General features: G+C 40.9%; 2 protein-coding genes across 3 annotated transcripts in view; one reads left to right on the top strand and one right to left on the bottom strand.

Moving 5' to 3' along the window:
* Positions 1-27,297, top strand: part of dock1 (dedicator of cytokinesis 1) — a 744,225-nt gene that overhangs the window by 311,289 nt on the left and 405,639 nt on the right. The gene's annotated exons all lie outside the window — the stretch shown is intronic.
* Positions 1-27,297, bottom strand: part of LOC137380622 (inhibitory synaptic factor 2A) — a 48,477-nt gene that overhangs the window by 311 nt on the left and 20,869 nt on the right. The window lies entirely within an intron of this gene.

Genomic DNA, 27,297 nt, shown 5'->3' with positions numbered 1-27,297 from the left:
TACAGTTAACATTAAACTGGTGTAGTGAAGATTTACAACTAAACTAAATCCTTTTTGACATAAAAATTACAAAAATATTTTCCCTTTCAACATGAATTATTCCAGGCTTACTGTGTTTTTCATAGTGTTTCTGCTCATTTCAAATCTGTGTAACATGACTGGATGACCTTGTTGATGTATATACATGCATATTATTGCCATAAGATTGTTGTAGATGATGGATGTTGAAACACTGTTGTTATATTATCTGAATTACTTAATAATCCACATGGTTTGTTTCCAGAATATATCTTAATGCAACCTGAACTAAACAAGTGGAATTGGATGCTTATCTAAAGATTTATTGTGAGCTCAGAGAATTGTGGGGGCGTACTTTAAATGAATCAAATAGCTGTCTTTTGTATTGCTATACCTATGCAATATGTTTTCATATAGTTAAAATTGCAATATGACATTAGACATTAAAAGGGGACACAGACTCAGGAATATCATTGGAAGACTGATGGAGGAAACCAGAAGAAATTTGTTGACATAGTTCTAAGGGCATGCTTTACCACAAGTGACTAAGAGCATTTCAAGGGGAATTGGATAAGTATTTGAAAAGCAAGAGTATTTAGGATGGGCGGAGAAGTGGGGTTAAATGGATACCTCCAGTTACACAGCTGGCACCAGTACTTGATAGGCAAAATGACGCATTCTGTGCTGTAAACTTCATTGAGATAATTCTGAGATCAGGTGCTCTGTGAACTCCACTGTCTGCTGGTACACCAAATTGGGGAATAATTCCTCATAATTCTGCGTTACTTGATTTTTTTTTAAAGCTGCAGCATAGTTCCTGAGGTGTTGCAGGTCCATTTTTAGTACAGCAGAAATTTTGGTCTGAAGAGATATAACTTGAGGCTGTATGGATCAGAAAAGTTAAATAGGGAAATACCTTTTTCTTTTTCTAGGAGATTATGAACACAGCATCGTCTAGAGAATTTATACCAGTAATTTAGCAACAAAACTACAAGTTCAGGATACATATTATTTTGGGTAAAACAATAAAGATTGAAAACATTAATAGTTTGTTAACTAGTAATTCAGATGTTAGGAATAACAAAATGTGTAATGCAGTATTTATCATGCCGTGTAATACCTCAGTTCAGGCATTCGAATGAGCTTTATTATCCTATCATCTGTGCTGCATTTTTCATCCCAAGCTGTACTCTGTATGATACCTATGCAGCATGAGGGAAAACATTCAACAGCACATAGATTCTATATCCGTTTTCTACAGGCATTGAAAAACCGCTCAGATTGCACTCTTGTTTTATGTTACTCGAAACCCTCTACTTATTTAAAGCTGTCTGTTAATGTAAATTAGTGTACACAATCAAACCTGATTGTAGTTGAATTATATTGACATTGAGAAGATGCCGCTTGTCCCATTATATTGGAATTTATAATTGTGTATGTTTGCTTACAACTGAAATTTGTAAACAATCCTGTCAGTTCCCTTTTGAAATCTTGTAATATTCAAAATTTAAAAAATAATCAAGTTATTTGTTGGAAGTGGGGTGTCACAATTGGCCTCAGAGTTCCCCTGGTCTAGGGCGAGAAGCAAATCATCCAGAGTTCCTGCTCCTTGATAGATCAAGATGTCTGTGCATATCTAATGAGCGCAGCATGAAGTTTGAGTGCAGATCATCGATTGGACCCCATCTGGAGGATTGCATTTAGTTTTAGATTACACAGTTCGTGAAGGATATATTGGTCTTGCAGAGGATATAGGATAAGTTCAGTAGAATGATACCTGGATTTAAAGGGTTAAGCTAAGAGGACAGGCTGTATAGATTTAGCTTTCATTCCCTTGAGTTTCAAAGACTAAGCAGAGATCTAATTGACATGTTTAAACTGATAAAATGATATATTGGTGCACAGAACCAAGTTACCCTAGTGGGGGGATATCCAGAACAAGGGGATATACTCTTAAAATTGGATTGTACGGATGTTGCTACATAGAATTGATATGCCATGTTATATCCACTTAAAAAAGTATAATAAAAGGATCCAAAGCTTTTTTTGACACTCAGAAGTAAATGCACCATGACGTGCATATTAAGCCATGCAGTCAGGACAGTTCTAATTCAAGCCCTGGTGTGTTACAAGTTTTAAGATATCAGCCTGATAAAAGTGGAGAAGTAAGCTTTGATGGAGCTGAATTCATTTTCCATAAGGTTGGGGGTATTTGGGGGATGCCACTGGTTGTAATCAGTGGGTGAGAAGGTTGGCAGTAGCAACATCTAGTCTGGAGCCACTGAACTTTTACCCCTCTCCTGTCACCTGGTTGAACATCGCAGGATACATCGCAGAATCACACTAGAAGATAATTAGCCAGTGACTGAAAAAAGATTAGGCACTTTACATCTTATTATGATGAAATATCTGAAAATGTGATACATTAAAATACTTTTGAAATGTTATTAATAGGAAAATGATTTAACTACATTTTATTTCAAGAAGTTAAACTGTTAGGTAGTACAGAACTTGAGTTTTGCTGAAAATAGAGACATTTTGTTGAAATTTTTCATCTTGCACTCATCAGGAAAATTTGCTAGAATCATAGAAAGTTTATGGCACAGAAAGAGGCCACTTGGTCCATTGTGTGTGTGTCGGCCGATAAACGATCCATCCAGTCTAATCTCCCCCTTCCAGCATTTGGTCTGTAGCCCTGCAGATTACAGCACTTGAGATGCATATCCAGACTCCTTTTGAATGATTTGAGGGTTTCTGCCTCATCTACCCTTTCAGGCAGTGAGTTCCAGACCCACACCACCCTCTGGGTGAAAATTATTCCCTCATCTCCCCTCTAATCTTTCTACAGTTCACTTTAAAATCAATGCTCCCTACTCACTGACCTGTCTGCTAAGGTAAATAGGCCCTTCACCTCCTCTCTATCCAGGCCTCTCAAAATTTTGTAAATTTCAATCAAATCTCCCCTCAGCCTTCTCTGTTCCAAGGAGTACAACCCCAGCCTATCCAATCTTCCCTCATAGCTGCATTTTTCCAGTCCTGCAACATCCTCGTAAATCTCTTCTGTACCCTCTCTAGTGAAATTACATCCTTTCTGTAATGAAGTGACCAGGACTGCACACAGAACTCAAGTTGTGGCCTAACCAATGATTTATACAGTTCCAGCATTACCTCCCTGCTCTTATATTCTATACCTCAGCTAATAAAGGAAAGGATTCCATATGCCTTCTTAGCCACCTTACTGACCTGTCCTGCTACCTTCAGGGATCTGTGGACATTCACTCCAAGGTCCCTCAGTTCCTCTACACTTCTCAGTATTTTCCCATTAATCGTGTATTCCTTTGCCTCGTTTGACCTCCCCAGATGCATCACCTCACACTTCTCCAGGTTGAATTCCATTTGCCACTTTTCTGCCCATCTGACCAGACCATTAATATCTTCCTGTAGCCTACAGCAATCCTCCTTGTGTCTACCACACGACCAGTCTTTGTGTCAACTGCAAATATTTTGATTATGCCCGCTACATTTCCATCCAAATCGTTGATATATATCACAAAAATCAGGGGACCCAGTACTGAGCCCTGCGGAACGCCACTGGAAACGGCCCTCTAGTTGCAAAACATCCATCAACAATTACCCTTTGTTTCCTGCCACTGAGCCAATTTTGTATCCACCTTGCTGCATTTCCCTGGATCCCATGGGATTCTTTTTTTTAACTTGTCTGCCATGTGGGACCTTGTCGTTATTTTGATATAAATAAGTGACAGCTGTTCGCTAGTTCATTCCTCAGGGCAATGCCTTGAGCAATCAGAGTCCAGCTGCCTGCTTTAAATTTCAAGCGAAGGTTGGCAGTTAACTGTCAGTCACCATAAACAGGTGTGTTCCCCATGGCAACACCTCTACCAATCAGAGTCCACTTGCCAACCAATCAGCACTCTCTTCTCATACAGTATAAATTTGTTATTTGCCTTACACTTGTATTCTTGTAAATTGTCCTGATGAGTGCAAGACAAAAAGCTTCGACAACATGTCTCTATTGTCATCAATACTCAAATTAAACTGTAGTAATGGGGAGGAAGGGGATAGTTTCCTTTGGTGCTAACATGCTTGTTATATTTACATTTATGAGTTTGGTAGTGCTCTCACCTCATCAATGAAACATTTGTGGGTTTAAGCCTAACTTCAGGATTTGAGCACACAATTCATTGTTGGAGATACTGTCTTTCAGTTGAGATGTGAAGCTGAGGCCCCAACTTGCCTGCTCAAGTGGACATGAGAAAATCTTAGATTATTCAAAAGAAGATAAAGCAGGTTTTCTGGTATGCTGGCCACAATTACTCCCTCACCATCTCCAACTAAAACAGATTATCTCTTTAATTTGTTCCTAGTGGGTCCTTGCTGTGCGCTCTGCTTACCCTTTGCACTAAGTGACCAAAGAAAATAAGAAACATGTTAAAAGGGAGCTCAGAGAACTGAAAAGTGCAACAATGAATTGTAAAATAATCAAAATTTCCTGGGTTGTATGCCACAGTTTCCTCCTAGAAATTAATTTAGTGTTACAAGAGTTCACATTCCTCCGTCAAAAAGTTCTAAATCCATTCCTCTAAAAGTTACATTTTTGTGCATTCCAGTTTTTTTTTCCCCCTATAAAAGAGCTGTGGAATAAAGCTTGGCTCGGGTATAAAATTCAAACCCGACCCAGACCCGACCTGACCACAGCCAACCCGACCAGAGCCCAAGCCCAAGCCCTTTAATTTTTTTTCGTATCTGACACAAATGTCCTTCATCTGTTCCAGCAGTAGGCTATTCCTGCAGCTGGAGTTGTGGGGAATCATGGGTCAGCCTGATCCCATGAAGTCCCAGAAGCAATGTCCAACCCGACCCGAGCCCGAAAGCTGGACTCAGAATTTCGACCCAAACCCGATGCGCGTAGTCGGGTCTAGTCGCAGTCGGGTAGCCAAGCTTTACTGTGGAATATTGGGTTGATTGAGTATCAAGTCATGTCAAGTTCATGACCCAGTGTACTGCTATTGTAAGTACCTCTTTTTTGTAGGTCATGTGCAAGGCAAGTATTTTAGTTTTCACACAAATTAATTACGGAATATGATTCCAAAGCACTAGTACTAATGCCTGATGTAATTAATTTAACTTTTTCAGTCAACTTGAAGCAGTGTAATAAGCTTTTCTTCAGGTTGTCCTTCAGTTATGTTTTTGTTGACCTCTTTCAATCTCTGAAACCATTGGTCAGCTTTTCTAACTACTCAGTTGGCAGACAAGTTGCTAACATACTGCAACATGAGAAAAGTTCTGAATGCATTTACATTGTGGTGCAAATTTTGTTTCGACACAGGATCCCTTAAATTGAAGCCTTCCAGCTATGAGGTATTGGGAGGCTTTCTTAATTTGTTGAAATGGAAATCATCTCATAACCATGCTGCAGCAGCTTGCGAGTTGAATGGGGATATATATTTCCAACATCCTAATGTGACCTTAATAAATTAGAGCTGTAGAGTAAAGTGGGGCATAATTCACAATATCTCTGGCACTATACTATTTTCCTCAGGATTATATTACAGTCAAGTGAGGAGGTGTTGAAGGGCTTCCCTCTTTTCCACAGCAGGTTTAATTCTTTCTTAAAGTTGATGTACTGGCTAATTGAGTTGTGTTTGGCTCTTGTTATGATCATAGCAAGTAAGTAATCAATCAGACAGGTTTTCTTGAGTTAACAAAGAGGTTAACTTTATTGTACCTAAACGGAACTAATAAAAATAATAAACAATGCACCAACTTTCTCACGCGCACACTAGAGGTTTACGCACACACACAAATAGGTTACGGAGTGGGGAAAGGTAGATTGGTTGCATTAGAGTCCATAAAAATAAAAGGGTATGCAGTCTGTGAAGTTTGGTGATTCGGCTGGCTTCTAACTGAATTTGGTGGTCCTGAGGCTTTTAGTTTCAAGAGGTAGATGACTGGTTTAGTTGCTCTCTTGGAAACAGCGATATAGCCGGAGTATTCAAAGGTGGTCAGTCAACATGCAGGATTTGAAAGCTTTCAGGCTGGAATAAAGAGAGAGAGAGAAGGAACCCCAATTAGGGGTCTGCTCGTGTCAGAGTCCGGTTGCTTCTCCCCTGCTGCAGAGGAAGCACCAGCTTAAAACCACAGATGGGGAGGGGCTTGTCACATGACAGTCACTCAGTCATTCAAACATAGCAGTTAACAGTATTTCTCTGCTTGCTTAAAGAACAAGCAGTTCCTTTAAACTTACTGGATCTTGGTTCTTGCTGGGGACTGAGCAGACATTTTTTCTCTCTCCTTACAGTTCTTTGCAATGTAGGATACAATGTAGCAAACTAGGTGTTCATGTTAAGCTGAAAGGATGACTTTGCTGGCAGCTTGTTTTTTAAAAAAATATATAAATTCAGATCTCCAGTCAGTGGATTAAAAAAAATTATCATTCAACAAAGCGCATTGGTGTAACAATTACAATGAGCTAAACCTGAATATAATAAAATAATTGACTGGTTTGTAAAACTCAGTAAACCTTTTACTTTGGGGAAAGAAGTGTTACCATTTTGGCCTCTGATAGATTTTGTGACTCCTACTTGAATTAAGTTAGCATCTTAAGGAAACCATAAATTCTGGTGTAATTATTTCATGCAGGCTGCTAGATGATTTTGATCTTTATCCTTCCTAAAGTATGCCCAGAATTGGGCACAATGCTCTAGCTGAGGCCAAACTAGTGGGTTATATAGATTTAGCATAACTTTCTGGCTTTTGTACACTCTGCTTCTAGAAAGCCCAGGATCCCATGTACTTTATTAACTGCTTTAACATGTCATTTCGCCTTCAAAAGTTTGTGCACAATCCTGCCCAGGTCTCTCTGTTCTTGCACCCCCTTTAACATTTGTACTTTAACTTTTTTGTGCTGAATTTCATCTGCCATGTGACAGCCAGTTCCAGCAGCCTGTGTCCATTTGAAGTCCATTACTATGTTCCTTATTGCTTACTTCTGTATCATGCAAATTTCAAAATTGTGCCCAATGCCCCCAAGTCTGAGTCACTAATCTATATCAAAAACAGCAGTGATCCTAGTACTGATCCCTGGGGACAACCTCCCTGCAGTCCAAACAAAATAGCTATTCACTACAACTTTTGTTTTCTATCCCTTCGCCAATTTTGTATCCATGCTGCTACTGCCCCTTTTATCAAATGTCTTTGGGAAGTCATTGTACACAACATTAACTCCACTGCCCTCATTCCCCCCATTACTTCATCAAAAAACTCAATGATGTCATTCAAATTTGATTTGTCCTTAACAAATGGCTTTGCTTTATTAATCCTGACCTGTCTTATTCTAAATGATACTTCCCACTGCTGTATCTCTCTATGACTCTAAATGTTTAAATTTTAACTTCTGAGAGACAGCTCTGCTTATGTGTATTTGGATATGTGCAAAGCTTGCTCTTAAATAAGACAATTGATGTTTTGGTTTATCTGAAACTGAAAGTGCAGCTACTGATCTCAGGCAGGTAGTGGAAACAACAAATTGCACTTATATAGCGCCTTTACCATAGTAAAATGTCCCAAGGTGCTTCACAGGAACATTGTAAAACAAAATTTAACACTAAGCCACATAAGATATTAGGTTAGGTGATCAAAAGCTTGGTCAAAGATTTGTTGCGAATTATGAAATATTCCTTTTAATGTTTGCCATTGCCCACCTACTGTTATACCTTTTAATCTAATTCCCCAATCTACCTTAGCCAACTTGCCCTTCATTCCTATATAACTGGCTTTCTGTAAGTTCAATATTTTAGTTTCAGACTTAAGTATGTCACTCTCAAACTCCATGTGAAATTCATCAGATTATTATCACTCCCAGAGGATCCCTAATTATGAGATTATTAATTAACCCTGTTTCATTACATATCTTCCCTGGTTGATTCCATGACGTAATGTTCCGGAAAACTGACTCGAGTACATTCCACGAACTTGTCCTGCAAACTGTTTTTGTCGATTTGATATGTAGAGCATGTATGAAGATTAAAGACATCCACAATTATTGAATTGCCTTTGTTACAAGCTCCTCTTATTTCTTGAGTAATAGTCTGCCCTAATGTATAGCTGTTAGGAGGCTATAAACTACAGCCATCGATGTTTTCTGACTCTTTGTTGTTTCATACGTCCATCCATTCTGATTCTACATTCTGCTCATCCGAGTCAAGATCCTTATTCGCTGCTGTCCTTATGTCATCCTTTATTATTAGGGCTACACCACATCCCCAACACCTTTCTATTGTGTCTGGCTTTTCAAAGCTTCAAGTACTGTGGAATAACCTGGAATGATTAATTCCCAACACCCTGGTCACCATTCAACCACTTCTGTGTAATGGCTATTAGATCAATCTTATTTATCTCTCTTTGTGCCATTAATTCATCATTCTTGTTGCAGATGCTTCGTGGATTCAGATAGAGCGCCTTTAGTTTTAACTTTTACCATTTTTCCCTTGTTGCATGCTTCTTAACTTTATAAATTTCCCTTCACTTGAACCCATCACCTCCCCTACCTGCCCTTTTAGTTTACAGCCCTACCTACAACTCTAGTTATACGATTTGCCAGGACACATAGTCTGGTTTCAGTGGAGGCTGTCCAATGCAACAGCACCTTTCCCCACTACTGGTGCTACTGCCCTGTGAATTGAAATCCCTGTCTCCGATACCAGTTTTTGAGCCATGCATTCAACTTTCTGATGTAAATTTGCATATGGTGTAGGTAGTAATCCAGAAAGTGTTACCTTTTGAAGTCCTGGTTTTTAATTTGGACCTTTAGCTCCTTAAACTCTCCCAGCAGAACCTTACGTTTCATTCTACTTATGTCATTTGTTCCTACGTAGTCCATGACAACTGGATTCTCTCTCTAACCTCCCCCCCCCCCACCCACCACCACCACTCCAAATTCTTTTCTCGCCGTGAGGAGATGTCTTTAACCCTGGCACCTGGCTAGTAACTCAATCTTCGGGACTCCTGGTGGCGATGGCAGAGAACGGTATCTATCCCCCTGTCTACACTATCCCTTACCACTCCCACATTTCTTTTGCATCCCACTTGAGCGGCCTCCTGTACCACAGTGCTGTGGTCAATTTGCTTATCCACCCCGCAGACTTTATCCTCATCCACATAGGCAGCAAGTACCTCGTAGCTGTTGGTTCAGGGCAAAGGCCGAGGCTCCTGCAGCACTGTACCTGTACTCCCCATACCTTCCCGACTCTTTCATACCCTCCTGTCCCTGACCACTAACCAGGCCTGTACCACTTCCTAACCTGAATCAGTGTCCAGGTGACTTTCCCCCTTCCTGATGCCCCATAATGTCTTCACCTTGGACTCTAGCTCAATAACTTTGAGCTAAAGTTCCTCGAGATGCTCACTTACTGCAGATGTGGTTGTTGCGGATTGCAGTGCTCTCCACAAACTCCCACATGCTGCAGTTATGACACACTGCCTGCACTGCACTGAATCTTACAGCACAGAGAGAGGTCAGTCAATCCATTGTGCCTGTGCTGACTCCTTTTGAAAAATTACCCAATTAGTTGCTCTCCCTTGCTTTATCATTGTAGTCCTCCAAAATTTCCTTTTTAAGTATATATTCAATTCCCTTTTGAAAGTTACTATTGAATTGATTTCCACTATCCTTTCAGACAGTGAATTCCAGACCCTGACAACTCACTGGGTAAAATCTTTTCTCCTCCTCTTTTCCCTGGTACTTTTGACAATTATCGTAAATCTGAGAGATCTGGTCATTGACCCCCCCTGTCATTGGAAACAGTTTCTCCCTATCTACTCAACATCTTTATTAAATCTCCCCTTAAGGAAAACAGTCCCAGCTTCTCCAGTCTTTCCACATAACTGAAGTCCTCATCCCTAGTGCTATTCTAATAAGTCTTCACTGCCTGCTCTCCAAGACCTTAACATCCCTTCTATAACGTGGCACACAGAATTGGATGAAAAACTCTTAACTGAGAACAATTAGTTGTTTTTTTAAAAAGGTATTTTCAAAGTTTAAATTATAAAAATTTCAACTTTTGAATAATGTTGTAAAATGTTCAAGCAGATATTCTGTTGGTACATGATTCCAAATAATTATTATGTCAGGACACGTTATTGTGGTATATTTTGTTGATAACTGAAAAGCATTAATGTAAGTAGCAGAAATCATAATAAGAAACATGAGGATTAGTATATGCTACTCATGAATTATTTGAAAGCATGATTCAAATCCTTATCCGTGGCATATGTGTGGAGATTATAGAGTGTTCAATTTATTTTCCTGTGCTGTAGTATAAATTGATCCTCATTGTATAAGTGGAGAAATTGATGAATGTACTGTAACATGCATTTCAATGCTTTTGTGACCAGAGCAGAAATGGTACAAGGCACAAGTATTTCAAATGCACTTAGATAAGCTATTACAATTTACCAAGTTTATTTTCCTATGCATTATGCAATGCAATGGCAATTTTATAAAATCCACTGAACTGAACGGAGTAAATATTGGTGTTGGAAATATTTTTCTTTAACACATGTTATCTCTATGCTTTACATTGATTTTAGTACCTGTGAAAAGATTGCTTATTATTAATCAGTGCTATGAAAAGCATTGCAGGATCAGATGGGATTGATGAAGGACGGCTAATTATCCTGGATACCTCTTGTTGCCTTCCGAAAGAAAAACGTGTTCAGTTGTAATTGCTGAAGTTAAATATACTGAGTAAACATGAAAAATATTATTCATAATCTCACCAACAGATATGTTTTAACAGCTTGTTCCCGTGTAGCATTGGTTTTCAAACTGAGGCCCGTGAAGAGATCCCAGGACATTTTGAGAGAATCAGATTTTTGAATTCACTGCATTTCTTGTCTTACTGGTACATTATTTCTGTTGCTGTATACAGATAAAATATTTTCTGTAATGAAAGTACTGTTTCCTTTGGGTAGCTGGCATTGTCTATCAGAAGTTAAGTGGAGGTGGGGGATGACTGTGAGGAAGGGAGGGAGTCCATAAGGGTTTTATTATGTACAGTGTCCCCATATAAGAAAGTTTGAAAATTGCGCTTAATTAACCCTAGCTTTTCCTCTCTCTACAAATGCTGTATGACCTGCTTAATGTTTACAGCAGTTTTGTTGCACTTCGTTCATTCATTGTCCAGTTTTGGGGTTTAAAAGGGGCAATTACTTGTTACTTAACCAGGCCTGTGTAACTTGATTTTTCCTTGTGTCTATTCGCCTGCAGGTTTTGATTGCTGCTCTGGACCTGAGCCCATTATTGTATTGCCATTCCTTTTCTCCCCCCTTTCTTCTTTTCTCCTTACCCCTCCTTCTCTATCCTGTTGTTATACTTCCTTTCATTTCTCCCCTCTCAGGTACTCTGTCCTCCCAAATCCCTTCTCCAACCCTTCAACACTCTTCAACCTTCCTACTCTCCTACTGCTATCCCGAGCTTGATTCCTTCTTAGAAAAGCCTACAGCTTCCCTTTGTACCTCTCTTCGTATCTCCCGAAGGGCCTATTGAAGCACTTGTTGCTACTTCCTATGAGCAGCAACTCCATCTGCCTCATCCTACTCTCTTGCCGACCTTCCCACCCAGTGCGCCTGCAGGAAGCTAATCTTTCCCACCTACCAGTCCTACTCAACCCTCCCAATGCTCACCTTATGAACTCTGTCATTGGATCAGCTATTGTCACTGCTCTCTGTACCTACCTGTGGAATGTCTGTTCACTTGTGAACAAGACCCTTGCCATCCATGAGCTTTTTGTGGATGCATGCATAGACATCATGGCCCTCACCACAAATCTGGCTGAGACTTCATGACACTTTCCCCCTAAATGAAGCCTTCCCACCTCAGCTATACATTCTATCACTTGCCCTGTCCAGACCATCATGGTTGCAGTCTGACTCTTATCTGTCCCTCTCCTCCTCTGGCACCTGCTCCTCCTTTGCGCATCTCATTTTGTTACACCCCGTCACTTATCATTTAAAATTCTTCTTCTCTACCAACCGCCCAAGTCCTGTTGAAAAATTTTCTCTCGATTATACCTTGGCTGCTTTCCTTCCTCAGCTTTGGACCCATACAACAACTACTCCGTTTTTAACCTCTGTTTAAAGTCATGCTCTGTCTCTTCTGCTGTCCTATCCTTCCTTAATCTCTCCCTCCATATAAACTCCCCTACCCATATTAATGGCCACCCACTTAACTTTGCCATCTCACATGACCTTGCTACACTCATCGTGTCAATCACAGATAAAGCCATCTCTGATCACTTCCTTGTATTGCTGTCCACCCACACCCCCTTCCCGCTCCCAACCCTAATTCTGTGTCCGTCCCGGAAACAAATAGTCTCCCAATTCACTTAAAACTACATTGTCAAAATCTCAACTGTCTAGCCTTAGACCCTCCATTCACCTCAACATTTCTGCAGCAACTGATCTGCTCAACCATGCCCTCAACTCCACTTTTATGTCCTAGACCTCATTAAAACCATTGCACGCTCTCATCCTTATCGCTTCCCCTGGTATGACCATCATCTCCACTCATTAAGTCTAAGGATATGGTGTCAACTGGCAAAGCGATTCACTGCCAAATTAGGCTGTACCACAAGTCTTGCTCTCATCTGCCAAAACTGTTCACTATTCCAGGATCACCCTAAAATGCAAAGATAACACCCAGTTTCTTTTGTCTGCTGCAAACCATCTTCTTTAACCACTCTCCCCTGTCTCCTCCCCCCTCACCTTCAACAACACGCGAGAAGCTCATGGACTTCTACTAAGATCGAGGTCATCCATTCAGCTGCCTCTGCTGCTCCCTCCAGTCCCCTAGCCCACTAAGCCAAGGTTCCTCTAAGGTTCTCCCTTGACCTAAACCCGAACTCTCACCTTTCTCTAGTTTCTCTCCTATCTCCCCTCAAGCCATTTCTGAGCTCACCTTGTGCATGATACTGCCCTCTTGCTCTCTTGACTCTATTTTAACTAAATTGCTAACCACCCAACTTCCCTTCCTGGCTATGATGTTAACTGATCTCATGCATGGTTCTCTCTCCTCAGGTACTGTCCTACTCCTCTTCAAATCTTCCATTATCACCCCTCTCAAAAAAAAAAACAAACCTTTACTGCTCCACCCTTACAAACTACTGCCCCATGTCCAATCTCCCTTTCGTCTCCACAGCCCTTGAATGTGCTGTCGCCTTCCAAATCCCTGCCTATCTCTCCTGGAAAACCATGTTTGAATCCCTCCTATGAGGCTTTTACCCACTGCCACAATACTGAAATGGCTCTCATCAAAGTCAGAAATAACATGCTATGTGACTATGATAGTGGTAAGTTATCCTTCCTTGACCTTCTTGACCTGCCTGCAGCCTTTGTCACAATTGACCACACCATCCTCCTCCAACGCGTCCTCCAGCTGAGTAGGGCTGCACTCGCCTGGTTCCATTATATAGTTGTAGTCAGAGAATCACCTGCAATGGCTTCTTTTCCCATTCTCGCACTGCTACCTTTGGTGTCCCCCAGTGCTCTATCCTTGGTCCCCTGTTATTTCTTACCTACATGGTGCCTCTTGGCCACATCATCCAAAAACACAGCATCAGTTTCTACATGTACGCTGATGACGCACTGCCCTACTTCATCACCATCTTTCTCGAATGTCTCTAAGTTATATGACTGCTTCTGATGAAAGATCACATGGACCTGAACTTCAGCTCTGTTTTTCTCTCCACCGATGCTGCCTGACCTGCTGAATATTTCCAGTATTTTCTGTTTTTGTGTTTGACTGCTTGTCTGACATCTAGTACTGAATGAGCAGAAATTCCCTACAGCCAAATATTGGGAAGACCGAAGGCATTCTCTTTGTTCCCCATCACAAACTCTGCTCCCTAACCACCAACTCCATCCTTCTCCCTGGCAACTGTCTGAGGCTGATCAGACTGTTCCCAACCTTGGTGTCATATTTGACCCAAGATGAGCTTCTGACCACATTTCTGCATCATCACTAAGACGAACATGATTTCTGTACCACAATAATGATAAACGTAGTTATCCCATGAATTATAGGGAACAAAGAAAGACTTTTTAGAAATTGTACTAGATCTCATCACCGACTGCATGTTTAAAAATCACTAGTTCATCAAGGGATAACTAGTTTCCCACTTACCTTGTGCACACAAAGTTAGGGAGGCACGGTTCAGTATAGTACTACAGTGGAGTGCTTCATAGGCCAAATTAAAGTAAAAAGAAGTGAAGATTTTTAGCTAGCATTCTGTGTGGACTTTCTGAATGTATAAAAGAGTGATGAGATGTAGCTGCATCAGTGCTTGTTTACCTGGTTTAAATTCTTGAGTTGTTTGTAGTCTCCCATTGGACTGATAGTGTTGCCAAATTTGTCCATAATTATGGAGTTTGTGCCATGATGTACCAATGAAGTCCATTAGTTTATAGGAGCACAGGATTATTTTTGCAGTCTTATCAGACAGGGCTATTGTTCTGTTGCCGAGATATGGAATTGGAAGATGCTGAATTAGCAATAAGCTTTCTTAGAGTCCAACTCTTCCTCTAGTTTTTCCAGTCACCTTTGACATGTCTTTACCCTAGCATAGGTTAGATGTTATAACCAAGCCAAAGAGCTGAATGTGTATACAGCTGAGAAAATCTTGATGCTTTTATTGAGTAGGTGTGAGCACAACATTGTGATCAATATTTTTCAATAAAATTATTTACTTGACTTTTCATTGCTGAGTGCACAATTTGTCTGCCGTCAGACAAATCTATTTATCACTACTTGTAGTGATTCAGTTGCTGCTCATCTTTCAGGCAGGGGTGTTGGTTGAAGCAAAGATATCAGAAATCTACTGGTCAGTGATGAAGATAAGAAATTGAGAGGGTCAAGCATGATTTCTTCAGGGGTTCTACATGGATGTTGTGATAAGATTGCCATCCATTGATAATGGCCCGATGTTTACATCATCTGGTAAGTTATCCATTTTAGTAGATCACCAGATATGCTACAAAAGGCCACAGTCTCAATAAGACTTGGAGGCCATAATGTTTTGTGTGCTGTAGAAATTTTGAAGATTGTTATTTTGTTTTGAGCGCGAGAAAATTTGTCTCTTTCTAGACAGTGAGATTGTGATACAATTCATTAATTTGCCAATTAGTATTACAGAACTTGAGTATTGCTGAAAATCGAGACATATTGTTGAAGCTTTTTGTCTTGCACTCATCAGGACAATCACAAGAATAACCAATGTAAGGGAAAACAACAACTTATACAACCATACCCAACCAGCCCATGCTTGTAAAACTCAAAACACAGTGTCCAACATTAGATGTGATTCCGTGATTGGACCACATTTGCTAAATAATCCACAGTGTTCTAAGAATTACGCTGACAACCAATTTAAGATTGTCTGTAGGGCTGGCAGAGTGGCGCATTTGCGCGTACTGGAAGCTACATATATTAATACACAGGGCCCTGTTCTTTGAAGACAGAATATGTACAAACATTGCACCTGTTTCAGCTGAACAAAGTAAGTGACGGCCATTGGCTGGTTCATTCCTCAGGGCAATGCCTTGATCAATCAGAGTCAAGCTGCCTTGTTTAAATTTCAACGAAGCTTGGCAGTTAACTGTCAGTCACCGTAAACTGGTGCATTCTCCATGGCAACGCCTCATCGAATCAGAGTTCACTTGCCAACCAATCAGCACTCTCTTCTCATGCAGTATAGTTGTTGTTTTCCCTTACATTTGTTATTCTTGCGATTGTCCTGATGAGTGCAAGACGAAAAGCTTCGACAACATGTCTCTATTTTCAGCAATACTCATTAATTTGCCTTGAAACCACATTGACAATCAAACAGTTGTTGTTATGAGACGTTACAATTGCTGCTTATTCATTTTATTTTCCATGAGCTATCATATTATTAGTGGTAAGGATTTGGTCTGTTGTTTTAATTGTTCTGTTGTCAGAGCATTCATTCCCTGTAACAGTAAAAGAGCTGATTTTTATGAATTGTTCAAAACTTTTGATTGTAATTTTTTTTAAAAAAAGCAGATTTACTCAATATTCTAAAAACAGCAAATCTTTTTATGTTGTTTGTAAGATACTAAGGAGCAATATGGTTCACACACTTTGTCTAAACAAATTTAAAAATACACATTTCAAAATACTAAGCAAATGAAATTGGCAGCAATGTAAAAGATTATATTTTTACAATACTGCCAAAAGAGTAGGATAGAATTATACCAAGTGTTGCAAAACTGATAGCCAAAGATAAAGGAGAAATACCCGAGCAACTGCACAAGGGACATAATGCACGGACGGCTTCAAAGTGTAGCGTTAACAGGCAAATTCTTCGAAACCAATACCTTAAACATTTCACTACAGTTGCCAAGAAAAATAATCGGCCTGATTAAGCCAGTACTCTAGTATGATGAAAATATAGAATGGAGGCACATCTAAAAGACAAAAATTGAAATGTTGCTTTGTGACTGAAAACCTCATCTTACAAATATAGCAATCAAAACCGGAATAAGATTCCAAAGCTTTGCTTCTTTAAAAGATCAGCTGTGGGAAATGAGACTATAAGGAATCAACTATCCTAAAAATATGCAATTCATTATGGGAGTCATTGGACTCAGAGAATAGCAAAGATAAATTACATATAACTCGATTATTTCAAAACAATACTGTAATTATTGTGTAGAAAGGAAGAACCATGAAATTTAATGATGCGTGAAAAGTGAAGGTCAACTTTAAATTCCCAGGTAATTTTCAACTATGGTAATTCTTGGATTGCGATCCAGTTTGCTGAGAGATTTTTCCGCAACTCTCTGCCATTCTTCCTTACAGTAATGTTTGTTATTCTTACTGCTCTCCTTCAAATTGATTTTTTCAATTCATACAGATAACCATTCTTGACAATTTTATATATGGTGCATCAGAATAAAGAAACTTGCATTGGAAAACAACTGAACAAATTTTATTACAAACGCTTGCACAAAATATAAATATTGCACAAGGATCTAGCTTTCTTCATGTATTATGGCAAAATAAACTTGGCAGTGCAAGCGAATTTCATATCTCATTATTAATTTTGAAAAGATTTATATGTCCAACATACAACTACTACACCCTATCACACTGAACGCTACGATGTAGCACAGCTAATTTGAATAGGAAATTAATTGAAAATCAAAATGTTATGAATGAGCTGTTACTGCTGAGGAACAAAGCATAACCATAGATGGCAACATTAACGGAGTAAGTAAATCATGTACAGAGTAGGAAGTTGAGAATTTGGTGAGAATGGGAATTCAGTGCAGAAGGGAAAGGAGGTGCTTCTTTTGTCTTTTAACACTTGTTGTGGTTTGTATAAGTTTGAGGCAGTAAGTATTTGAAACTAGGAACTTAAAACTAATCCTTTAGTTTAACTAATTTAAATTAATTCAATAATGAGTTTTTAAAAAATCCAACACAACTAAGTGAATTAATTACATAAAACTATAATAAATATATAAAACAAGGTTAGATAGAGATGGGAATGCAGGAGGTGTGCCACATCTACAGCATGTGAAAGCTTGTAGAGAGCAACGTGATCCCAGGCAACTGCATCTATAGTAAATGTCTGCAACTATAGTAAATGTCTGCAACTAGAGAAACTTTGGCTTAGAGTTGTTGGTTTGGAGCCCAAAGTGCAGCTATTGGCTTGCATCAGGGAAGGGGAGAGTGACCTGGACATTTTGATCTAGGAGGTAGTGACACCCCTTAGGTTAGGCAGTGGTTTAGATTTGGTTAGTGGTCAGGGACAGGGGCATGTGACTGTGACTCAGACATGTAAGGGGACTGCAGATGCATTGGTGGTGGAGCCTCAACCTTTGCCATTGTCCGACAGATATGAGGTACCTACTATCGGTGTGGATGAGAACAAAGACTGCAGGGATTGGGAAAATAGACCACAGCACTGTGGTACAGGAGGGCACTCAAGTCGGGGGAGCAAAAAGGTATGCGGTAGTCGTAAGGAACAATTATGTCTTTTGTGTGTTTCTACCGCAGAAGGTAATTCCTCTGGACTCATCTGTCCAGTCGGGAGAGGTGAGGCAGACTATGTTTAGGGCACCTTTTCTAGCCCCCTTCCCAATAAGTGATGAGTAGAATCTTTCCTAAAGAGGGCTGCTCAATTGCAGTTACAGCTGCCAAAAGGCACCCCTGCTTCATCCAAGTGCTAGATGACCATCTTGTAGCTGCCGCCTTTATGCCAGATAATAACTAGAAGCTTCCACACAACACAATCCTGCTCCTGTCGCTATTTGCTGGTCACCGAAGGGCTTGGAGGATATATTCGAAAACGTGTGTGACATCTTTTAGCATGGAGAAAGCATTGCACATCAAATTCCACATGTATCTTGACAGAACGACACCTTGATGCAATGGCAAGGAAACCAAGACGATTGGGGAACATTGTTCTGCTGCAGCTTTCTGTCTGTTCTACCGTTGAGGACTTGTTTGCCAGAGCCCCGTCTGCTGAGTATTTCTAGGGTTCCTAATAGGCCTTCACGGTAACCAAAGCGGCCCAGGACATAAAGAATCCCACCATCCTTCACCCTGTTTTGATCGACCCTTTCTTACTCATTGCCCAGGTTGTGCAACGAGGACGAGGAGGTGATTTTTGGAACCCTATATTTAGGGAACAATATAGTCAGGAGGGTAGATACTGTTCTCTCCAACTGTAACCGGAAGTCCTGAAAGCTATGTTGCCTGCCCATTGCCAGGGTTAAGGACATCTCCTCATGGCTGGAAAAGAACTTGGAGAAAGCTGGGGGAATCCTGTTGTTGTGGTCCACATAGGAACCAGTGAGATAAGTAAAACATGGAATGAGGTTCTATTGGGGGCGTTGGGGGAGCTAAGGTCTAAATTAAAAAGCAGAATCTCAATGGTAATCTCTGGATTACTAACTGAGCTACATACAAATTAACATAGGTACAAACAGGTTTAGAGGTTTATATGCATCGCTGAAAGAGTTGTATGGAAGACAAGATTTCAATTCATGTGGCACGGGCAGCAATACTGGGGAAAGATGGACTCCACTTAAACTGGACTGGAAACATCGTCCTGGTGAATAGAACAACTCGGCTGGAAATAGGGCTTTAAACTAATGGAGGGGGAGGGAGGGAGGTTTCAGGTAAGGGTAAATTAAGGGTCTGAAGAGAAAAGTCAAACATGTAGAGCAGAGTAATAATTTGGGTAAAATCTACAGATTGTATCAAGAAGAGGTAGAGAAGGAGAAATTAGTTTTCATACGCCAATTCTTTGGGGCAGGCAGCACCATAGTCCACGATGCTGCCTGTCCCCGGGGAATTGACATTGTTTGGGTGGTGCTACACGAACAGATTTTTTCCCCCAGAGATTTTAATAGTGATAATAGGGCATTAGCAACAAAGGCTGTGTGAGGGAAAAATAATAAAAATTAAAGGCGCTATATCCGAATGCACAAAGCATTCATAACAAGATAGATGAATGAATGATGAAATAGAGAAAATGGATCTAGTATCCATTACTGAGTCATAGTTGCACGGTGACCAAGGTTGGGAACTAAATAACTCTAGGGAACATGACTTTAAAAAAAAGATAGGCAAAATAGAAAAGGAGGGGGGATGAGATAAAGGCAGTAGGGAGAAAGTTAGTAGACCAGATAAACAGGATGTAGAATCAGTATGGGTGGAGCTAAGAAACAATAAAGGAAAAAAAACACTTGTGGGAGTAGCTTATAGGCCCCCTGTTAGTAATTATAATGTTGGACAGGCTATACATCAGGAAATTAGAGGAGCATGTAACAAGGGTAATGCAATAATCCTGGGGGGCTTTAATCTTCTTATAGACTGGATAAACCAAATTGACAAAAATAGTTTGGAGGAAGAGTTTATGGAATGCATTTGAAACAGTTTTCCAGAACAATATTTTAAGGACCAACGAGGGAATAGACTACTTTAGATTTAGTATTGTGTAATGAGGCAGGTTTCATTAGTAGTCTTATAATAAAGGAGCCTCTGGACAGGAGTGATCATAATATGGTAGAATTTCACATTAAGTTTGAATGTGATGTAGTTAAGTCCAAAGCTAGAGTCTTAAATTTAAATAGTCAGTTATAGAGGTATGAGGGGCTGAGGTAGATTGGAAATTAGATTGAAAGATATTACGGTAGAATGGCAAACAATTAAGTAATTCATAATTCAAAACGAATATACATGCCCTTGAACAAAAATTCTGGGGAAAAGTGGGCCAACCATGACTAGCTAAAGGCATTAAGAATAGTATTAGTCTAAAAGAAAGAGGCATACAATGTTGGCAAAAAGACGAGTAAGCCTGAGGAATGGGAAGGTTTTAAAATTCAGTCAAGGATGGCCAAGAAGTTAATAAAGAGAGAGAAAATAGAATATGAACTAGCAAGAAATATAAAAACAGATTGCAAGGTCTTTCACAAGTATGGGGGAAAAAAAGAAGAGATTAGGTGAAAATAAATGGCTCCCTTAGGGTCAGAGATAGGAGAAATTATGACGGACAATAAGGAAATAGCAGAGACATTTAACAAATATTTTGTGGCTAACTTTACAGTAGAGGATTCAAAGAACATACTGAACATTACAGGAACCAAGTGTCCAATGAGAGTGAGGAACTTAATGTAATTAATAGTATTGAAAGATACTGGAGAACTGAATGGGACTAAAAGAAGACAAATCTCCTGGATCTGATAGCCTACACCCTAGGGTTTTAAAAGAGGTGGCTGCAGAGATAGAGGATGCATTGGTTTTAATCTTCCAAAATTCTCTAGACTCTAGAATGGTTCCTGTGGATTGGAAGGTAGCAGATGTAACTCTGCTGTTAAAGAAAGGAGGCAGAAAGAAAAAACAGGGTACTATAGGTCAGTTAGCTTGACTTCAGAGTTGCTAAGGGCATGGTAACAGGGTACTATATGATTAGGCAGAGTCAGCACAGTTTCATGAAAGGGAAATTGTGTTTGACAAATCTGGAGCATTTTGAGGGTGTAGCGAGCAAGGTAGGTAAGGGGGAATGTGGATGTAATATATTTGGGTTTTCAGAGGAATTTTATGTGCTGTATAGAATTTGTTACTCAAGATTAGGGCTCATGGCATTGGGCTAATATATTAGCATGGATTGGGTATTGGTTAACCTACAGAAACCAGAAAGTAGGAATAAATGGGTCATTTTCAGGTTGGCAGGATGTAACTCGTGCAAGGGTCAGTGCTTGGGCCTCAGCTATTTGCAATCTATATCAATTACGTAGATGAGCGGACTGAGCATAATGTATCCAGATATGCTGATGATACAAAGCTAGGTGGGAAAGTAAGCTATGAGGAGGACACAAAGGTTGCAAAGGGATGTAGACTGGTTAAATGATTGAATAAGAAGGTGGCAGATGGAATATATTGTGGGGATGTGTGAAATTATCCATTTTGGTTGGTTGGCATCCTTCCAGCTATGAAAGATGATGGACACGCAGCACACAATCCATTTAGGTGGAGTGTCTTCTCTCGGTGCACTTTTGCTGACGGCTGTGAAGGCCAATCCTTAAGAGACAGGTTCTGTCACAAGTGTTGCGCGTGAAGCTGCCAAGTGACGCTGTGAGTTGCTGTTTTTGACGTTGGCACCTGTTGCCAAGCTGCTGTAGCAACTGGTTGTCGTAGTAGTGCACACCAGTCTGCAGGATATGTCGCCATTTTCCTCTTTCACCAGCTAGTAACTCACGGGGGGATAGTTGACATTTAGGGCCTTCATGTCACTCTTACAAACATCTTTGCAGTAGAGCTTTGGGCGCCCTGCTGGTAGTCTGGCCCTGGCTACCTCATCATACAGAAGGTCCTTACGTATGTGACCTTCTTCCATCCTGTGGACATGTCCGATCCACCGAAGCCGTCTCTGTTTGATTAGTGCCAACACACCTGGGAGCTCTTCCTTTGAGAGGGCTGTCGCATTTGTGATTTTGTTCTGCCAGGATATACCCATAATGCAGCACAGACAGCAAAGATGGAAATTATTTAGCTGCTTTTCCTGCTGCTGTCAGTTGATCTGTGAGCTGTGAAAAAAATCTGGAAAAATCTAGATCTAGATCTTTCAAACTTGGCTTCAAATTTCTGGACGTTTCTCAACATCCACTTGGGTAGGAAGAATGAAAAAAGCATGTCTTTTTTTTAGAAAGTGAGAGTCTATTAAATGTTGGTATGCAGATGGATTTAGGGGCCCTTGTACATAAGTCACAAAGTTAATATGCAGGTACAGCAAGCAATTCAGAAGGCAAATGGTATGTTGGCCTTTATTGCAAGGAGGTTGGAGTATATGAGTAAAGAAGTCTTGCTGTAATTGGATTGGGCTTTAGTTAGACCACACCTGAGTACAGTTTTGGTCTCTGTACCTAAGGTTACACTTGCCTTGGGGGCATGCAACAAAGGTTCACTAGATTGAATCCTGGGATGAGAGAGCTGTCTCTTGAGAAAAGAGTAAGTAAAATGGGCTTATATTCCTTGGAATTTAGAAGAATGAGAAGTGATATTTAAATGAATGAAATTCTGAGAGGGCTTAACAGGGTAAAAGCTGAAAGGCATAGTCTTTGGATAAGTGGTTGGCCATCTAGGACTGAGATGAGGAGAAATTTCTTCCCTTAGAGGGTTATGAATCGTGGGAATCATCTACCCTAGAGGGCTGTGGATGCACAGTCTTAGACTATTCAAGACTGATATCGACAGATTTTGACCCAGCAACAGTCAAGTAGTTGCGATATATTCCCAAATCAGGATGGTGCGTGACTTGGAGACGATCTTGGAAGTGACGGTGTTTCCATGAATCTGCTGCCATTGTCCTTCTGTAATGTTCAAGACTGTGGGTTTTGGAGGTGCTGCCGAAGGAACCTGTGAGTTTCTGCGGTGCATCCTGTAGGTAGTACACACTGCAGCTATGATACACTGGTTGTCAAAGGGGTGACTGTTTAATCTAGTGGGCATTGTAGGATCGACTGGAGTATATGTGTCCTCCTAGTGTCGCGGTTCAATACCGAGCCAACCAAGTGGACTGCTTTGTCTTGCGTGATTTGGAGAGCTTTTTGAGTATTATTACTGCCGCACCAGTTCAGGCTGGTGTATTCCATCCTACTCGGCTGGATTTTGTGTAGGAGGTGGGGCTTCCAGCATGGGCCGAAAAGGCGGTGCAGTTTCGTCGCCCCCTGGAGTGATCCCCCAGTGTTTCTCATTTAAAGATTCATGAGCTGGAATCTCCATCCCTTTAAAGACGGGGATCCCGCGTCCATGAGCTACCAGCAAATCAGAGGGCCGACAGCTCAGCAGTATTGGCAGCCCCACCGGAAGCACTGGCAAATGCCGGTACTGCAAAGGCCTTGGACCCAGGCCCAGGGCTGGAACCCCAGACAAGAGGTAGATGAGGTGGGGTCCACGAAGCAGGTCCAGAAGGCCCCGGCAAGAGCAGGGGAGATTGTGATGGTTGTGAAGACCAGGGGGAGGAGTTACCGGGAGGTGGGGGTAAAGTTGCTCCTGGTGGGGACTTTCTGTGGGCCACAACTTGCCCACAGGGGACGACACTCCCCCCTCAAGCGCTTGTGTTGCAAGGCATCCTCCCGCATGGTGGAGGCACCACCCCCCCTCCCCCTGCCTCCACCGCTGGCAAGATCCCAGCGGTGGTAGGACCAGGGCGTTAATTGGCCATTAATAGGCCACTTAAGGGCCTCAAATAGCCTCTGGGTGGGAAGGCTGTTATCAGTCTATCCCGGCCCCAGGAAGATGCTTGGTGATAGGGAGGCAATGGGACCTCTGCCCCACTGCCTCCCTCGCCTTCTTCGCAATACTCTGGGCCTCCTGCTTCCCCACCTCACGGTGCCCCATAAAATCTTGGCCCTCATGTGCCTTGTAGTTGGTGGCGAGGCTTTGGAGTCATGAGGTGAGCCCCTTAACACAGAAAACCCAGCCTTTGACCTGCTCTAGTAACCATGGCATTTACCTGGCTGTCCATTTGGGTATCAGGTGTTGGTACTGTTTGCCTTGGAGAAGAGAAGGCTGAGAGGAGATTTCTTAGAGATTTTCAAAATCATAAGGGGTCTGGACAGAACAGATAGGGAAAAACTGTTCCCATTGGTGGAAGATCATGTCCGAGAAGAAAAGGGCACAGATTTAAAGTGATTGGCAAAAGAAGCAGTGGCGACATGAGGAGAAACTTTTTCACGCAGCGAGTCCTGAGGATCCAGAATGCACTGCCTAAGAATATGGTGGAGGCAGGTTCAATTGTGGCATTCAAGGGGGAATTGGATTGTTACCTGAAAAGGAAGAACAAGCAGGGCTACAGGAAGAAGGCGGGTGAGTGGCAGTAGGTAAATTATTCCTTCGGAGACCCAGCGCAGATATAATGGACCGAACGATTCTGTGGTCAGTAGTGATACCCAGCATGTTGATTGTAAGGGATTTTGTGTGTATAATGTCATACCCTTCATGGGAAGGTGCTCTTTCTGATAAAAGATCACGGACGGGAAACGTTAGCTCTGTTTCTCTTTCCACAGATACTGCCAGGCCTGCTGAGTATTTGAAGCATTTTTTGTTTTCATTAATGGGGGGGAGGGAGGGTGGTGGCGGTGGGTGCTCTTCTGTTGGGGATTGTCATTGCCTGGCACTTGTGTAGTGCAAATGTTTCTTGTCATTATCAGTGCAGGTCTGGATGTAGTCCAAGTTTTTTTGATTGCAGGCCTTATTTTCTAAGAAATTGCAAATGGAGCTGTCACTGTTTCCTTACCTGTGGTAGGTAAGGTATAACAGGGCATACCCAGGGAAGCTGAAGGCTGATTGCTTCTGTGAGGATAGCTATGTGTCTTAATTCAGTGCTTAAATCATAGCCGAGTGATCTGTCGGCTTGACTTCCGGTTATGTTTGTCTGCGTCAGTTTTTTTTGATTCAGCTGATGTTTCAAGTTGATACTGCCTGACCTGCTGAGTATTTCCACCATTTTCTATTTTTATTTCAGATTTCCAGCATCCATGTATTTTGGTTTTGTTTTAGGGTTTATTTCATGTCCACTTCTCTTTCAGGAATGCCCACTTTGAAGAAGTTTTGCTTTTCCCTCCAACAGAATTTTTGATTGTCTCTTTTACCTTGTTCACTTTCTTTGCTTTCTGTTTTTCTTCTTTTGTTTGGCTTGTAAACTGTTACCTCTGTAACTACTTCTAGTTCTGTTGAAAGGTGATTGACCTGAAATGTTAACTCTGTTTCTCTTTCCACAGATGCTGCCTGAGTATTTTCAGCATTTTCTGTTTTTGTTTGATTTCCAGCATCTGCAGTATTTTGCTGTCATTAAAGTAACTTTATTTGTTTGTGTGTCATGACATGTGAGCCCAAATGGGTCACACGGATGTCCTTTCCTTGTCCCTGTCAGCAACCAAAAGGTTAAATGCTGTGATAGTTTTTCAAGACATTGTCACTTGCCTACCCTTTGGAGAGTAAAACAAAATGATGGTTTGACCTTTTCCAGTTTTGGACTGCACTGCTGAATATTGGAGTTGAATAATTAGTTTTGTTCCCATAGTGACAGGTAATATCCTGACAAGAGATAATTCAGTAAATCTGGAATTAAGTGATCGGACATGGACTGATGCTATTTTCTCCCAAAAAGAATATTGACGTTATTTCTACCTTACTTCAACTATTCTAACCTGATGTAATCTTTTTGTATTCATTAACTGTTTTGAAAAATGTAATGAAACTTACACACTGAGAGTATGCTATATGGTATATCTGTCAAATGCTCTACCTGTAGTATTTTCTTGAATTTATTGTTCTTGATACTGGAGGTTGGTATTTAACACTACTTGTTTTCAAAGTTAATCTTTTGGCTGTTTCACTCAAATTGAAAAAGAAATCACTAGTTTTGCTAACTGATAATCACAGAGTGTAGTTTGTGTGGATGTATTCTAAGTAACGTGTACTTTGAGAGAATTAACACTAATCTACCTCCCTCCCTATTTCAAAGAGCCTGTCCGTTTCTCTTATGTTTTCAAACCAGGAGCTGCCTGCCCAACAATACCATTACCACTCTACTCCATCAGACTGTTCCATGCCTCAGACCTAGCATATTTGCATGTGTCCTGACCTGTGTAAGAAGATGAGATGTAAAATTGAATACGTGGCTAAACAAAAATAATTTAAAAAATACTCAACTGGTCAGGCATCATTGGTGGAGAGAGAAAGTTTATGTTTCAGGTTGTCCTTTTGTCAACTGGAAAATTTGACAGATATAACAAGTTTTAAGCAAGTGCAAAGTGGAGAGGGGATAAAGAACAAAAGGGAAGTTTTTGATAGGGTGGAAGGAAGTAGTGTTTAAATGATTCAAGGCAGAGTGGTACAAGGCAAAGTGGGTGTTAATAGTCAAGCCTAGATACGTCTTTTATTTCTTTACTTGTCCCATTACCCCACCTGCTTGTGCCTTGCACCATATTTGTCATTTAATCACTCATCCTTCCACCCTATCACACACCTTGCCTTTTGTTCTCCCCCAACCCCCTTCTTTCCCTGCACTTGTACGTGCTTAAACGTGTTACATCTGTAACATTTCCAGTTCTGACAAGAGGTCATTAACATGAAAAGTCAATCTGTTTCTCTCTCCACAAATTTCCATCATTTTCTGTTTATATTTCAGATTTTCAGCATCTGCAGTATTTTGCCTTTATTATAATAATCAAGCTCATTAATTTACATTTTCCCTGAAAGTATGGAATTTACTTATTTTGAACCTGAACCGACTGCTAACACTCCCCCCATTTAAAAATAAAATTTGACTTCTGCAAAACTGTAAATAGGTTGCCCTGATACATGTATATTACATGGCAGAAAAGCTAGGCACTCCCATAATCAACAGATCAGATCTAAGCTCTGCAGTCCTGCCACATCCAGCCGTGAATGGTGGTGGACAATTAATCAACTAACTGGAGGAGGTGGCTCCACAAATATCCCCATCCTCAATGATGGGGGAGCCCAGCACATCAGTGTGAAAGATAAGGCTGAAGCATTTGCAACAATCTTCAGCCAGAAGTGCAGAGTTGATGATCCATCTCGACCTCCTGCTGAAGTCCCCAGCATCACAGATGCCAGACTTCAGCCAATTCGATTGACTCCGGCACAGTGGCGCAGTGGTTAGCACCGCAGCCTCACAGCTCCAGCGACCCGGGTTCAATTCT

Source organism: Heterodontus francisci, chromosome 20 (assembly GCF_036365525.1).
Source record: "Heterodontus francisci isolate sHetFra1 chromosome 20, sHetFra1.hap1, whole genome shotgun sequence".
Classification (NCBI taxonomy): domain Eukaryota; kingdom Metazoa; phylum Chordata; class Chondrichthyes; order Heterodontiformes; family Heterodontidae; genus Heterodontus; species Heterodontus francisci.
The sequence above is the reverse complement of the archived record's forward strand: the minus strand, read 5'-3'. Positions and strand labels throughout refer to the sequence as shown.